Source organism: Strongylocentrotus purpuratus, unplaced genomic scaffold (assembly GCF_000002235.5).
Source record: "Strongylocentrotus purpuratus isolate Spur 01 unplaced genomic scaffold, Spur_5.0 spur5_scaffold_12, whole genome shotgun sequence".
In the NCBI taxonomy this organism is placed as follows: domain Eukaryota; kingdom Metazoa; phylum Echinodermata; class Echinoidea; order Camarodonta; family Strongylocentrotidae; genus Strongylocentrotus; species Strongylocentrotus purpuratus.
Genome location: NW_022145597.1, coordinates 33,156,063 through 33,170,711, shown reverse-complemented (window position 1 = coordinate 33,170,711; position 14,649 = coordinate 33,156,063). Strand labels below are relative to the sequence as shown.

At 36.5% G+C, this 14,649-nt stretch overlaps 1 protein-coding gene across 1 annotated transcript in view; it reads left to right on the top strand.

The window, feature by feature from the left end:
- The first annotated feature begins 555 nt into the window (after nt 1-555).
- LOC100893169 (stress response protein NST1) overlaps nt 556-14,649 on the top strand; it is a 35,472-nt gene continuing 21,378 nt past the window's right edge. The window contains exon 1 of the mRNA XM_030982471.1: nt 556-1,051. The gene's annotated coding sequence lies outside the window, so the exon portion shown is untranslated. The remainder of the gene's footprint in view (nt 1,052-14,649) is intronic.

The window sequence follows — 14,649 nt, the reverse complement described above, 5'->3', positions numbered from 1 at the left end:
ATATCTTATCAGAACTTTACAGATCAATGTCTGTGAATCTCGAGATTGATCAATAAAGTTCTAAGAACATGAAAAGTTTATTTATCAAGAATAAATCATATTGTCACAACCATTTCATGAAAGAAGGTATGCCTAATTATTCCAACTAAATGGGTAACAGTGTATATCTCAATGCAAAAAATTATCTTGAGCTTGTAAAAAAATAGCCAAGTAATAAAGCGCCTAAACTATATACCTTAAACATTTACATGAATCCGAAAGCCAAGTTGCCATGGGAATCATATATTTTATTATTTTACTATTATTACTTTATTGTCTCCAAAGCTTATTGGGCATAATAACTTTAGATGTAACGGTTGTTGTAATATATATATATATATATATATATATGTATCCACCTAAAAATCGGACTCTACATTATTTAAAACTCACTTTTTGGTGTTTACGATCATGGGCTTTCCGTTTCTAAGGTATGATGTAATTTGTAAAAGGATTCTAAACTACCTACACTGTATATTCATAGGTCGATAAGTTCGATAGATGACACAATAACAACCAGACACGGGATAATCGGCTGACCGCACTCCAACTATAGCTTTGAAGGATGTAGTGGCTGTAGCAGAACAAATAATAAAAGTACTAGACATTTCAGTACAAACAGAAACTTATTTGTCCGTGTGTGCTCTATCATCAAAACAATTTCTCATACACAAATTTGTTTGCAAATGATTGACGTCTCTAATTATTGAAGTTTCTTTTGTGAAGATGTTGAAGTCTATACAGGATACTGTGTGAATGAAACGTGAATTCTCTTTCTCAAGAGAAGGAATGACACAAGGTCAATATTGTGGCTTGGACATTATTGAAAAGTTAATTGCTTGCGGCCAAGCTATACGTATAGTGGACATTACACATTGATTTCTTTGCTTCTGCATGATGATGTTCATCGTTTCGTCTTCTTCATGTTCTGGGAGCGATAATTCACAGATTATTCATCACTACTGATGTGACAGTTTGGGTTATTTCGTGGATATTTATCAAGTATTCTGAGGTAAGTAACTATGTCAGCAACTTCTGTAAATTGATTTAAGAACATACTAGACAAATACTGGTCTAAAAACCATGATCTTGTCTATTAGCCTGTATTATAGCTGTACAAGCTGTTAATCATTTAAGTATTTAATTTGAAATGATAATGTATAACCGCTTAAGAAGACATTACCGACCAAAGAACAGGCATAGTCCTATACCATCGCTGGAATAAAGTAAAGTAAGTATTGATGTCTAAGCAAACATTATGTGCAAATATTGTCAAACTAGCCATTCATTTCCACACTGAGCGGATAACGCTTGAATGTAACCACTTTCTAATCTTTCTAAACCTTCCCAAGTTTTAACTTAAATTCTGGACGCTTTAAAATAGGCTTGCGTTTAAATTTTGGAGGAGATGGTTGTTGTTGTTGCTGTTGGTAATAGTTCATTCAGTATTGCATATATACGCCATATCTTCATGGTACATGTGTATTTGTATTTTTATAAAACAATTCTTAATGTGACATAAAATCGTTGTTTATGTGTCAAAGATATAAACTGTATACTTATAGTATTTAAGATCCGCATTCCACGGATTGCTGAATCCGCCTCATATCGAAAACAGGTGTATAATGCCATATAATGTTTATGTATTAAAACCACATGATAAAAGACGTTTATGGCGAAAATTCGTGACCTAATAAAACTGTTGGTTTTGAAACATGAATTTCTTTTCTTCAATTTTTTGCATCATATTAAATTATGCCGTCACATGGACTTATTATCGGATATAATGAATGAATGTTTTAAAACAATATATATTTTAATAAATATTTAACGAGTCATTCGCTTTAGATCTTCACATTTGAGAAAGTAGAAGTTGATTTGACTAGAAATAGATTTTCGATACCTTCCTCGATCGAAACGGCTGTCGAAAACAACCGCCCTGAGCTCCACGATACGCCACTGAATTAATGCCTAAATATTTTTATACAAAACTTGTTCTCTTCGCTATAATAATTAAATGCCACCGTCGGGTGTATTCTCGTACTCATTGTATGTGCTGTGCAGGTGTATAGATTGACTCAAAAAGGCCTACACAGAACTATATTACTTTGTTACCTATCACTATAATTGTTTATGAAGTAATCAAGATAGAATGTATTGTGCGGAATATAGATTCAAAGTTTCCTGACATCTAGTAATCAAGAATCATAATGCATTTTCCTAATTTATATTCACTTTATTATTGGGATAAATCCCCCCCCCCCCCCCCACGACATGTTCCCGAAATCTCCGGTACAGAGGTACGACTTTTCACGCAACAAAGTGTGGCTCGTAATACACACAAAAATCGGCCCGGGGTGCTTTCAAAAGGAGAGAAACATGCATAAATGCCGGGGATAAATCCCTGTCAAAAACAATGGGAGAGGAGACAAAATATATTATTTTATAAATCTGGTTGCACTGTTTGCACAATCTAAATCTCTTGTCTTCGTTGATGTTCAAGTCTTCATATCTTAAGATTCCGCTTTGTGATTCTTAAAATGCTAGATGTATCCGTTACAAAGTCCACAGGCAAAACAAATACGATGACAGATGATGAAGCCTGTGGATATTTTTATACAAAGTAAAGACTACTAATTTCCCCAGCCTATACATCTGAGAAAATGGGGTAACTGTAAAGTTTTAAGGAGAGCGAGGTAGATGTAGAACGAAGTCAAAACTTAATTCATTTCGATATTGTAAAGAAACCTGTCTCAGAATGCATTCCCTACCCACACAAATAGAAGGGAGGAGGAGGAGGGAAGGAGAGGGCGAGGGGGGGGGGGGGGGGGTATGTCCAAGGAGTTAGAGAGGAGGACAGCAAGGGAGAGGATTTATTGGTAGATTGTGTTTTAATAAAAGAAAAATTGATAATTTAAATTCTGTATAATAATATGTTGAAAAATATGAAACTCATTTTTTTAATTATTAAGTTGGGATGAAATAACTCTAGTGAGCACTAACACACACACACAAATCATTTTGCCCCCCCCCCCCCCCGAAATTTGAAAATCGCGCCGACCAATATTTCGGTCAGGGGGAGGGGGGGGGGGGGTAGGAAGCACTACAAAATAAATTGCCCCCGACATTTAAAAAATAAAATAAAAAATGGTTTACTGTTGTGTTTTTTTTTTGGGGGGGGGGAGGGGGTCAGCCCAAGTAGGGGGGGGGGGGGTAAACCCCCTAACCCCCTCCCCTAGATCCGCCCATGCCCTGCTCAATCCAGAGAGTCATTACGTATTCTTTTAGATGAAGAATTGAAATGGTCTAAACAAATCGAAAACGTAAGTAAACTTACCCAGAAAAACATTAGCATGATAAAGAGAGCTTTTCCCCTAAACAAATTCTTCAAGTTACTTTATAACAGTCTATAGTGTTGCCATGATTAGATTACTGCTCTGTTGTATGCTCGAACAGATTTCATTCTCATACAACTAAGCTGCAACAAATTCAAAAGAGGGCCGCAAGAATAATATTCACCAAGACATACAGTCAGTCCGCAGGTCCGCATAAAGCGCTCTAGTTTATCGAGGAGGCACAGAGCGTGAAAGAGCGTGACCTCCTCTTGACCTCACAAAAGCACAATGGAAAGCCTGATTTTAGATCGTAATATCTGGCTTAAAAGAACTCTAAATGCCTTAATTTTTTTAGAGTAGTTAGATAAAAGAACATTTGATATGAAAATCCAAACAAATGTTTTACTCATAATGATTTTCATGTCAAATTTTAATTTGACCGGACACCAAAGATTTTACGTAATTCACGTGTAGTTTAACTGCAAAATTTCATTCTTTTTTATCAAAAAGCCGAAATAGGAACTGCATACAGGGAAAGTCATATTATTAAACTGTCCAAAAAACGTGACGGTATTGAAATATATTCGGTAAACGGGTCAGGATCCACCAGAATCTGACGCATGATCAAGAAACGATGTACTATCATGTAGGTTCTTTGCCGCTACAGAAATGGCTACTCTACGCATGCGCAATTGGCCACTGACATGACGTCATTGGTATGACGTCGAGATGCTGGTCTGCTATACCGTTCGGGTTTTTCGAGATAGAAAGGCATTAACTCGGTCGTTTGGACTTATGAAACCGCGTATGTACCCGTAAATATAGTGTTATGTATTAATTAAACTATCAGTTGTCTTCAATGTCTAAAATACATATCTCCTGTACGGTTTTAGCACCAGTTATGATACACTAATTACCCTCTCGAATTTATCCAGTCCCGTTAGTTCAAAATTATGTCGGTGATTGTAGGTTTGTGGCATGCTGCTTGCGCAGTGAAGTCTTGTACTTCAATCAGATATGATCATTTAACCCTCGGTTCCCTCGTCCACCTCTTTCTGTCTCTTTCTCTCCATCTCTCTCTCTCTATGTTTGTCTGCCCGTCCCACTCTCTCTCTATCTGTCTTCTTTCCTCCCTCTCTCTTTCTCCATGAACATTTCTCAAAACATTTCAAATTTTGCATTTCAACATTATACCCTGTTCTCCAAGCACTCTAAACCATAACCCATTTTGAACTGAATATGAGAGCAACTGTGTTGTGAATTGCAATCACAAAGATGAAACAAGTCACAAAGTCATATAAAATCAAACAAAAACACTTTATTTCAAAAGCATAAAAAGCTTAAGACTGTTACATGTACATAGCACCATGTACATGATAACATAAATGTGTACCAAGTATAAGTATTTTCTTTGTGGCAAGATTCAACAGCAATCAGGACCTGGCTGGCCCTATGCATGTTGATAAATACATATATGAGATGACATAAAGATGGGCAAATCCCAACACAACAAAACTGCTTACACTAAACCTGTACTGAATAAGAGCATCTTTAAAAAAGAAAAATTCTTTAAAACTGCATTGCTTATTATCCAACTTAATAAACAATGTTATGCATGGAATGTTTCAAGAAAAATACATTACAACATAAATCATATTTACATGTACAGGTACTAGAAATTTCATTCTGTGGCAAGTTATCACACATTGCAGCCTTGATTGTTGTGACACATTTCAGTTCAGAATATTGTTACTTTTGTCTTTTGCGTTAAAATCTTAAACAATTTAAAAAAAGACACTGTAACACTACAAAGCGTCTACAGGTGGAATGATGAGGTAGTTTAGAACAGTTTTGTCAATGATGGCTACTTCCTGTAACATTTATGTATATTTTGAGCACATCTACAAGATACTTATAAAATACAAAACGGTAAACAAATCTTAGTAAAATTTTACCACATGAATACCTGAATTTAAATCCTATACAACGGAAGAAAAGCGTGTCTTAAAAAAATACATACAAATATAAAAGGTACATAGAGATCATTTTTTGGTCATGTCAAACACATACAGCTGCAATAAAGAATACTATTTCCTCTCCCCGAGGATATACATGAAAGGCAAGAATTGTTATCATGTGAAACATAACACAGAAACAATGATCACACACTTAAATATCACACACTGGCAATGTCCTTTCTAGACAAACATGAGGATACTGTACATAAAAAATATAAAAAATCATTAAAACTCTTCATCAGAACCATCTTCAAAGACATATTGATCTTCCTCCAGACCATCAGTTTCCAAGGTCAAAACTTCATCTTCAGTGATATGAGATGTTGTCTCCTCTTCACTGTCACTAGCAGAATAGTCATCGCCCTCATTTTCACTACATGTATCACTATCATCTAATGTTACAGATGCCATATTTCCACACTCTTTGCACCTACATCCTGGTCCACAATGTTGATTATTTTTCCTGCATTTACACATTCTGTTGCTACATTTGTTCTTTTGACATGAACAGCCTCTTGTTAAATATGCTACGTTATTGCGAACTCTATTAATATTCTCTTCGGAGTCCCACAAAATGTCAACAACTGGAGGGCCCTTATCGGATGTTATCACATAGCCATGCAATGTCAGATTTGGGTATTTAAATTGTGGTTCAGTGCATAGATTCCATACTGTACTCACCCAACAAGCCCTCAACCAATGAAATTGTAGGGCATTATTTGAAGGCAACAATTCATCTTCGTATGCCCCTTTCCATGATGCCTTCCTGACAATATTGAGTGCCTCTTCATGTTGTTCCATAACTGTTTCCCCAGACACACTATTGAACAGCTGAAGTGGGCTATCAAACTCATGCAGACATGCTCTATTTGCCTTAAAATATACAGATAACACTAATCTATAAAATGCAAGTAGGCCAATCTCACTATCTTTGTTCACTGTAGTGCAAGTCAAATTACCGTGTGTGTCTTGATTGCTCTCTCCCGTTATGAAAGACGTATACTGAAAAAAAACTTTATAGAAGGTACTTTTACCCAACTTTGCAAAAAACGATACAAAATCACATCCTGATGATATGTAAAGCATCTGAATACACTTAAAAACATCAATATTCTGTGCAAGTATACATGATAAATCAGAATCTGCTCGAATAGCATCCTGTAAAACATTAATATTGAGGTATTTTTCTTCACCAACTTTTGCATTGTATTGCACACAAACAGACTTGTTCTGAAAGTCTAACGGCAAGCCAATTATACCCACATCTCTGTCAATGGAGTACACTAAAATATTACTACAATGTGAATCAAAGACATGGAGAAAAATTTGGGTGTCACTCTCCTCATGATTATGTATAAGTTTATGATGCTCAATTCCTCTGCTGGAAACAACCATTCCTGACCAGTCTTCTGTTTTCGGTAACCCAACATGGAACCCACCCGAAGTTATAAATACTTGATTCTCCCTCAATTTGCCATCGACACTTTTAACAATCTTGTGTGAGAGGTATCTAATGAGAGTGTGTTTATTCTTACGAACTTTCAAAAAAGTAGACCAGTTGGTTGGTAACAAAGTATCGTCACCTATATTTTCTACACATTCAACACTTTCATCTACTCCATCTCTTCTTGATCTTTCAATATTTTTAGGAGACAATCCTTGTGTATCTACTTGATCAAATAAAATCCGAACTTCAGCAAAACCTTTAGAAAAACTTGACAAAATCCATCTAGCAACCACAAAAGATGCATAGTCTGAAAACGTTTTATAATGGCGAAGTGGTGCTGTGTAAATTATGTTCATGCCCTCTGCGATTAAACATGCACCTTTTAATTCCATGTTTGGTTTAACAGATACTACTTTATACTTTTGTCCATATCGCTTGTCAAAAATGTCATAAATCACATATTTAGCACCTTTGTGTGGCAAATTATTAGGATTGCAAATAGCCCGAGGTTTTTCAATAAACTGGCATAAAGTGGATATCGGGAGTCCCTTTTCCTCTGAAAATGCGATTGTTCGTTTGTAACATAATGTAATCATTTTTTTTTCTTTTTCTAGACTTGTGACTTTTTTGTGGGATATCTTTTTTTTGGCAAAAGTTCTTAGATTATGCCGTCTCAATACAGGTTTTTGTATACTACTATCTTTTAACACTTGAAACTTGCAGAAGTACGAATAAGCTTCTTGACCAATAGTTCTGTATGACATCAGACTTGTTTCCTGCTCTTTTGAGGCATGAGCACCTGTAAACACATGATGTAAAGGAGAGTCTTGGTCAGGCGAAAACATTGTACTTTCACACAGTTTGCCAAAGTAAGCCTTCACATTTGAAAATTCTGATTTCACAACGGAAAAAGAAAGGTCTCTATGTAAAACTGACGCGGAGGGATTAAAAACATTTAATTGTTCTTGAAAATTCTTTATCAGTTGAGCTTGATACTGAATTACTCCAGCAATTTTGTCCATGTTTTTCGGTAAGCTTCTACAGAGTGCCATTTTACAATCTTTATTTATCATCATCTCATGAGCTTCGTCAAGAGCGATACAAGAAAATTCTGTTCCCTTTATATTTGACACAAAGGCACCATTCTTGAAATGTGACAGAACATGCTCTGGTAAACCTTGCATGATACTCAGATGGATAGGTATCATTTTGGAATAATTTTGCCTGTCACAAGCATGAAACATTGGGGCAATTTCCTTAAGCGCAGCATTCCTTAAATCCCAATTGGCAGAACGAATACTGATGAAATACTGAACATATAGCATACAGTCTACGTGTATAAACCTGTTCCAAAACCTGAAAGTTGGAAATTTATCTGACATTTTCTCACAGTATTCAAGAAACTCTTCTTTGAGAGAGAGGAATATAGGCGACATACAAAATTCTTGCTGTTTGGTTTCAAATGTTTCTGTATCAAATCCTTTCTCTCCAACATCAAGTGACTGTACAACAGAGTGAATACCCTCTAAAAAGCTTTCATTACTCAATAGACCTGATGTTTCCTTTCTGGAATCAAGGAAACACTGAAACTGATAAATCAGCAGAGCTTCATGCGCTTGAATAAGAAATTTATGAGTTCTTTTAAAGTTGGAACAAGTGGCAAGACTTTGGAGGGTCATACTTTTGTGTGTTGTTTTGGCAATGTCTTTAAGCCCCCCATCCCAAAATATTTTCATGATAACTTCCTGAAAGTTTTTAAGTAAGTGCCAGTCCCCGATGTATGGAATCATCCAGTCAAGCACATCACCATATTCTCGCTTAATGTCAAGCAAAATCTTGAATGTAGCACCATCACCTGCTACTACTAGATGATTAACACTCTTATTTATCTTGAAAAGGTCATAAAGCATGTGCAAGGAACGTAGTAATGTTTGTTTACAATCAGCAGGTTGATCTAACACATACAAGTATGAAAATTTCGATTGCTCAGTTTTTGTCTCCTCACTTTCAAGAAGCAACTTACATTTGAAACTTGGTAGTAATGGTAATGAAGGTTCTTTAACACAAACATATCTCTCTAAAGCATACACAAGCATTTCATCCCTTATCTTACAGAGAGATTCCTTTTCTGGTTCTGAAGTAATAAATGTCTCCCATGAAATTTGGGAACGAATATGTGTTTTAAATTGGGGAGGCTGAAAATCTTCTTTTGTAGGAATATCAGTGGGATGTGAAATTTTCAGTCTTTTTCTTACAGAAGGTTTGTTTGTTCGTGGAGTAACACAAGTATCCACTGGTAGATCTGGACCTATTTTTTCTAATGTACTATGAAGCATTTCGCTTTCAGGTTTTGGTTGTTGGGCCATTATGGATGTTCCATGCCAACTCCTTGTTTGCTGCGCTGTCACAGCTGCATGGGATGCTAAAACATCAATGTTATCGATTGTGACATGTGTTAACAAATTTACATCTAGTGAGGCTAACGGCCCATTAGCATCACGAACATCTTTAACAAGTTGCAAAAACCTATCTAGGGTACATTCAGAACAAGAAAATCCCAACCTATTCATCATTTGAAGAAGAGCAGAAGAATGTGAAAGCCTCTTAATCACGTTGGCAATGACAATAGGAAATGGGTAAGTACATGTATCACTCAAAATAAACTGTAAAACAAAAACTGAAACAATTCGTTTGATTTTTCTTTGCATGCCAAAAGGTGTGCTTTCATTTGGAAAAGATATAAATTCTTGAGTTAAGCAAACTGGATTTCTCTTGTAGGAACTTACTTCTTCTAAATTAGATGTAATCAAACAAATGATATTCCAAATAAATGGGTCAAAAAGAGACTGTGAATCTACAATGTTGAAATCTTGGACCTCTAATGGATTCTGTGAGTAGGTATCATTAATCTTTCTGGCTTGAACGGTCATTCTTTTATTTCCTTCAATCATCACTTTCTGGAAAGAATGATCCATGCTCTCTGATTGGTCTGAATGTATATCCATTCCTTCATCATCATCAATTTTTTTCTGAAGGGTCCGTATTTTCCACTGAGCATTGTACAGTGCTTCTATAAGCTGTTCCATTGTGACAGAAGACAGATAATACAAAATCCCTCTCTTTCGTGAAAAAGTACGAGTTGAAAGAGAATTGCCAAATGAACTAAATATCCTGACTCGCAGCCATGGTTTTGACCGACAGCAATCGTCAAACTGCTCAGCACTGCAACTTCGCTTTAACTCTTCAATGAAAAAATCATAGGCATCAGTAAATAAAAAACTGAAATTTGTTTTACACCATGAGCATATCTGTTTCAGTGTTTTTTTTGCATGTTCTATCGATTAAAGAATCACTATCAAGAATATTTTCTAGTTCTTTAATCTCCCTATCAATTGATATTTCAATGTCGCCTAAACTATGACGTATAGTAGTCAGACGACTTGGGGAAGTCGCAAAATTATAGCAATGTTTACAAATGACGTCACTTTCTTTTATAACAATGGACTCATTAATCATGTGTATTCTGTCCAAATCTACAGTTTCATTATTATACAAGCTGTATCGCTTTATTGCAGGTTTTAAGGACTGGTTACAAATGGCGCAGATTTTAATTTCCTGAAAGTTAGCAATTTCGGATCTATGTTTGCGACAGAGGGGAACTGGATTAGGTAATGTTTCATAATTAAGGGAAAATACTACATTAAACTCTTCTACATTTATATTGGCTTCTAACTGTGAAAAATTAGTACATAAAAATGAATGTGAGAGAAAGCAAGCCTCTGACCTATCCTTTTTTCTTGTTTTTTTCTGGTGTGTAATTCTTATCTTTAACTTTATTTCTATATTTTTGACGACAGGCATTACATATACAATCACAATCCGTAATGGAAGGATTTTTGCTGAGTATTAAATTAGCTATTTCAAATGATTTTATTGAGAGTAAGTGGGTATATCTTGTTGATGATTTTTCACATATTGCACATGGTCCACACCTAGATTTGTTACATGGTTTTGGAGTTACCCTAGCTGCTGACGTTGATGAAGAAGCAGTGGATGGTGGAGACGTCGATGATGGAGCCGTTGATGATGGAGATGCCGTCGATGATGGAGCCGTTGATGATGGAGCTGTCGATGATGGAGCCGTTGATGATGGAGCCGTTGATGGAGATGTCGTCGATGATGAAGCCGTTGATAAGGATGAAGTTGAAGATGATCTCTGGGATGGTTTCCATGGGTTTACCCCCGCAGCAGTGAAAGCAGACTACATGTAAATCCTGTCACCTACACAAAGCAAAAAAGTTTAACAAAAATAAGGAAATATACTCTAAAGGGGGTTTATTCATCTTTTGACCAATTTGTATGTGCAAAAAGTGGAAAGATTGGTCATTAGTATAAAGTAGAAAAAACATGGATTTACATAATCTGTAATTTTTATAATGAAATACTAAGATCAGTGATTAAAAAACAAATTCTGCTTAAATCCAAGTTCTGTTGATTTTTTAGGTTGAACTGTTTTGAAGGGATCTCTAGAATAATGTAATTCATAATTTTATAATATTACACATGTACAAGTATTATTCTATCCAAAAAATGCTAGATAATTGCACATGTATGTTGGTTTACTAATGATAGACGCATTTCCTAAAACTGATAAGAAATAAACAGTCTATGTACCTTCTTCCGATGCTTTTTCCGTTTCCGAGCCCTGGCCTGTATTCGCTTTCTCTTCCCAAGGAGTTTGCGTTTCAGATATGGTGACATGGGTGCTGGGAGGTCAGACATGGTATGAAAAGTCATGGACGGGGCTGGTAGACTTACATACGGAATCAGCCAGTGGGCTGGGGAATCGGGGATGTATTGATTTGGAGGAAGGTCTGGTGGTCGCGGGGGAACTGCGTATCTACGCGGCCGTATAAATACCAGCGGATCGATGGGTACACTTTCCCTTCTCCTTCTTTCAGCCTCCTTCTCCATCCTCCGCTTCCTCGCCTTCTCCATCTTGCGCTTTCTCTCTGCTTGCTTCCGCTTTCTCTCCTCCATCTTGCGCGTTCTCTCCTTCTCCATGCTTCGCTTTGTCTCCTCCGTCTCTATTTTCTTCTCTTTGTTCTCCTCCATCTTCTGTTTCCTCTCCTTGATCTCATTGTCTCTTCTCTTCTCCCGTCGCTGGGGCTTCGGAGACCAAAGCTTCCTCAGTTCTGGGGGAACATATACAGCCCCCTTAATACGTGGTGTCAAACATTTGGTAATTGCCCCAATAACAGCCTCAGCAAACACAATTTTTCCATAGAAATTTAGATGCAGTCCGTCATAGGCATGCAAATCATCGAAGTTTTGAAACAAATCACTCTGCGTTATATACAAACAGTTCTCTAAGGTGCATGCTAAATTGTTCAGTTTAATATTATAATACAGGCTGCTGGCATAAAGGTCTTCTGAGTCCCATCTGGGCAAAATCGCATTGAAAATAATTGTCGCTGATCGGTATAGTTCCCGCACAGTATAAAAAAGTAGACGATATTGTTTCACATCAATATCCCAGACACTCCTGTTCAAATTGTTAGTGCCCACATGTAAAAAAACAACATCAACATTAAAATTCGGTTCGGTAATAGTTTCCTTGACGCGTGTTCTTAGGCCGCTAATTGTACATCCAGGAAAACAAAATACTTCCGACGAAAACGAGCCGTTAATTATATTTGTCTCCAGACCACGAATAATCGAATCTCCAAAAAAATGCACCAGTCGTTTTGATGAAAGGGGAACCCTGAATGAGGAAGAAAAAAAATTACAAGATTAAATGTTAGAGAAGAAACAAATTTGAGTATTATGGCGAATAAAAACACTCCACAACATCTTGTTGTTCTTTTTGTTTTCCTGACATGACGTTTTAATGGTAATGTTTTTGAATTTTTTCGCATCTTCTACCATACATGTAGTCTATAGATTTGCTAGTATCTCTAGACTACTTTCCCAGTTCTATAGTACTTTTTTTAAAATTAAACATTGTGTTTGGAGACTAGGAGCAAAATTTGTTTCTTACTTAGGGTCTATAAAGGGGGGAAAATAATGGATTTCAATAAAAAACTAATTTGGAAGAAATATATTGAGTAAAATTACCAGAAATAGCATTAAGAAATGCCAAAATTCAACCACTACAAATATGCAAGGAATACGTCAGCCCTTGTCTTGCAGGAGTGACGACTACGTGTATACCCACAGTCAAAGGCACAAAGCAAGTTCCATGGAAAATTCAGAATAGATCTACCTGCCAAATAAGCCCTGTCGTTTGCCTCGCCAAATGAGCAAACAGCCCTCCCCCTGAGAGGCCGAGACTAGGGTGAGAGCATAGACATCGTTGGGCGTGATCTTTTATTTTTAAGCATTGGGTAAATTTAGACAAAATTGTTGCATTATACAAACATGAGATTTGAAACTTCATGAATATCCAAATTAGTTCAACTAGGCCTAGATCTACATGATCTAGGCCTAGAGTCTACATCTGGAATCTACGTAGAATCTACGACTAAACTCAAAATTAGTCAAATAAATATCACCCTTTTTTATCAGCATTGGTCATTGCTAGTTGCTGGTTAATGATAGTTTATAACATCGAATTATAAATATAACATAAGTTATAGAATCCCTTCAATCCCGTGAATTTTAAACAAGAAATCAAAATTCAAATGGCAAGCTTGCAGTTAATTTGCACTCGATTGAAAAAGTAAAGACGTCATTATCAGTATGTGGGACTGGCTACCACTACCGCCAAAACACTCGGAGAACTCGGTCAGTTTCGGTCATAATACTCATTACACGAGTCATGTGTCGCACTTGAGCGTAAATCCCGCGTTTAGCGATAAAAATTGTTAACTTTGAGTCCTAAATTACACATTTTGTCCATTAAAAAGCCTCAATCAAATTGGTATCATCAGAAAGGTTGACATCTCAACTGTCCAGAAAACGTCGTGGTTTTAGCCATAATTTGGTAAACGGGTCAGCATCCACCAACATCTCAACAGAGTCAAAATTAATGTTAAAATACGTTTCTTTCGTAAAATACTCGTATTTCATCGAAATCAACTCATTTTGGAATAAATTTTACATGTATAGAACGACAAATAAACAGCAAAGGTACTCACCCAGACATCACGACGATAAAATGATGTTGCAGCACGTTGGCGCAGCGTGTACTACAGGCCCTAGCCTCGGTTCGTTTTCTCGCCGATCGCGAGATCAACATTTCAGCTACGCCCTCACTTTGCTCTCGATTTATAAATATCGCGAATTTGCTCATTAGCATACGGACCTGCGGACTGACTGCATATGACACACCGTCGGCTGATTTGTTCACAAGGATGACACTAGCTACCGGTAGACAAACGGTTTGAGTTAAGGCGCGTTATGATGATATATAAGTGCGTTCATAACTTAGCACCTTCTTACCTTCATAAGGCTTAATCAATCCTAATGATGTACATGAGCGTCATACAAGGCAAATGGACAGTGGATGTTTACGTGTGCCTAGATTTCACACTGATTGTTATTAGTGTAGCCCAATTGTTTCTTCCATGTGCATGTTCTGTAATATTAACATGACTTATTCACATAATTGCGACTTAATCAATATTTTCCTATTGACATTACTGTTAAACTAGGTTAATGATAATGTTTATTTTGCAAACGAGTATTATTTTTTAACTGTTCTGTATAAACGTTATGCTTTTTGATGTAAATATGTTCATGTTTATTCAGGGCCCCATGGAAATGAAAGACCACTACTTATTGGTGATTGGGCTACCCTGTCAAAAGA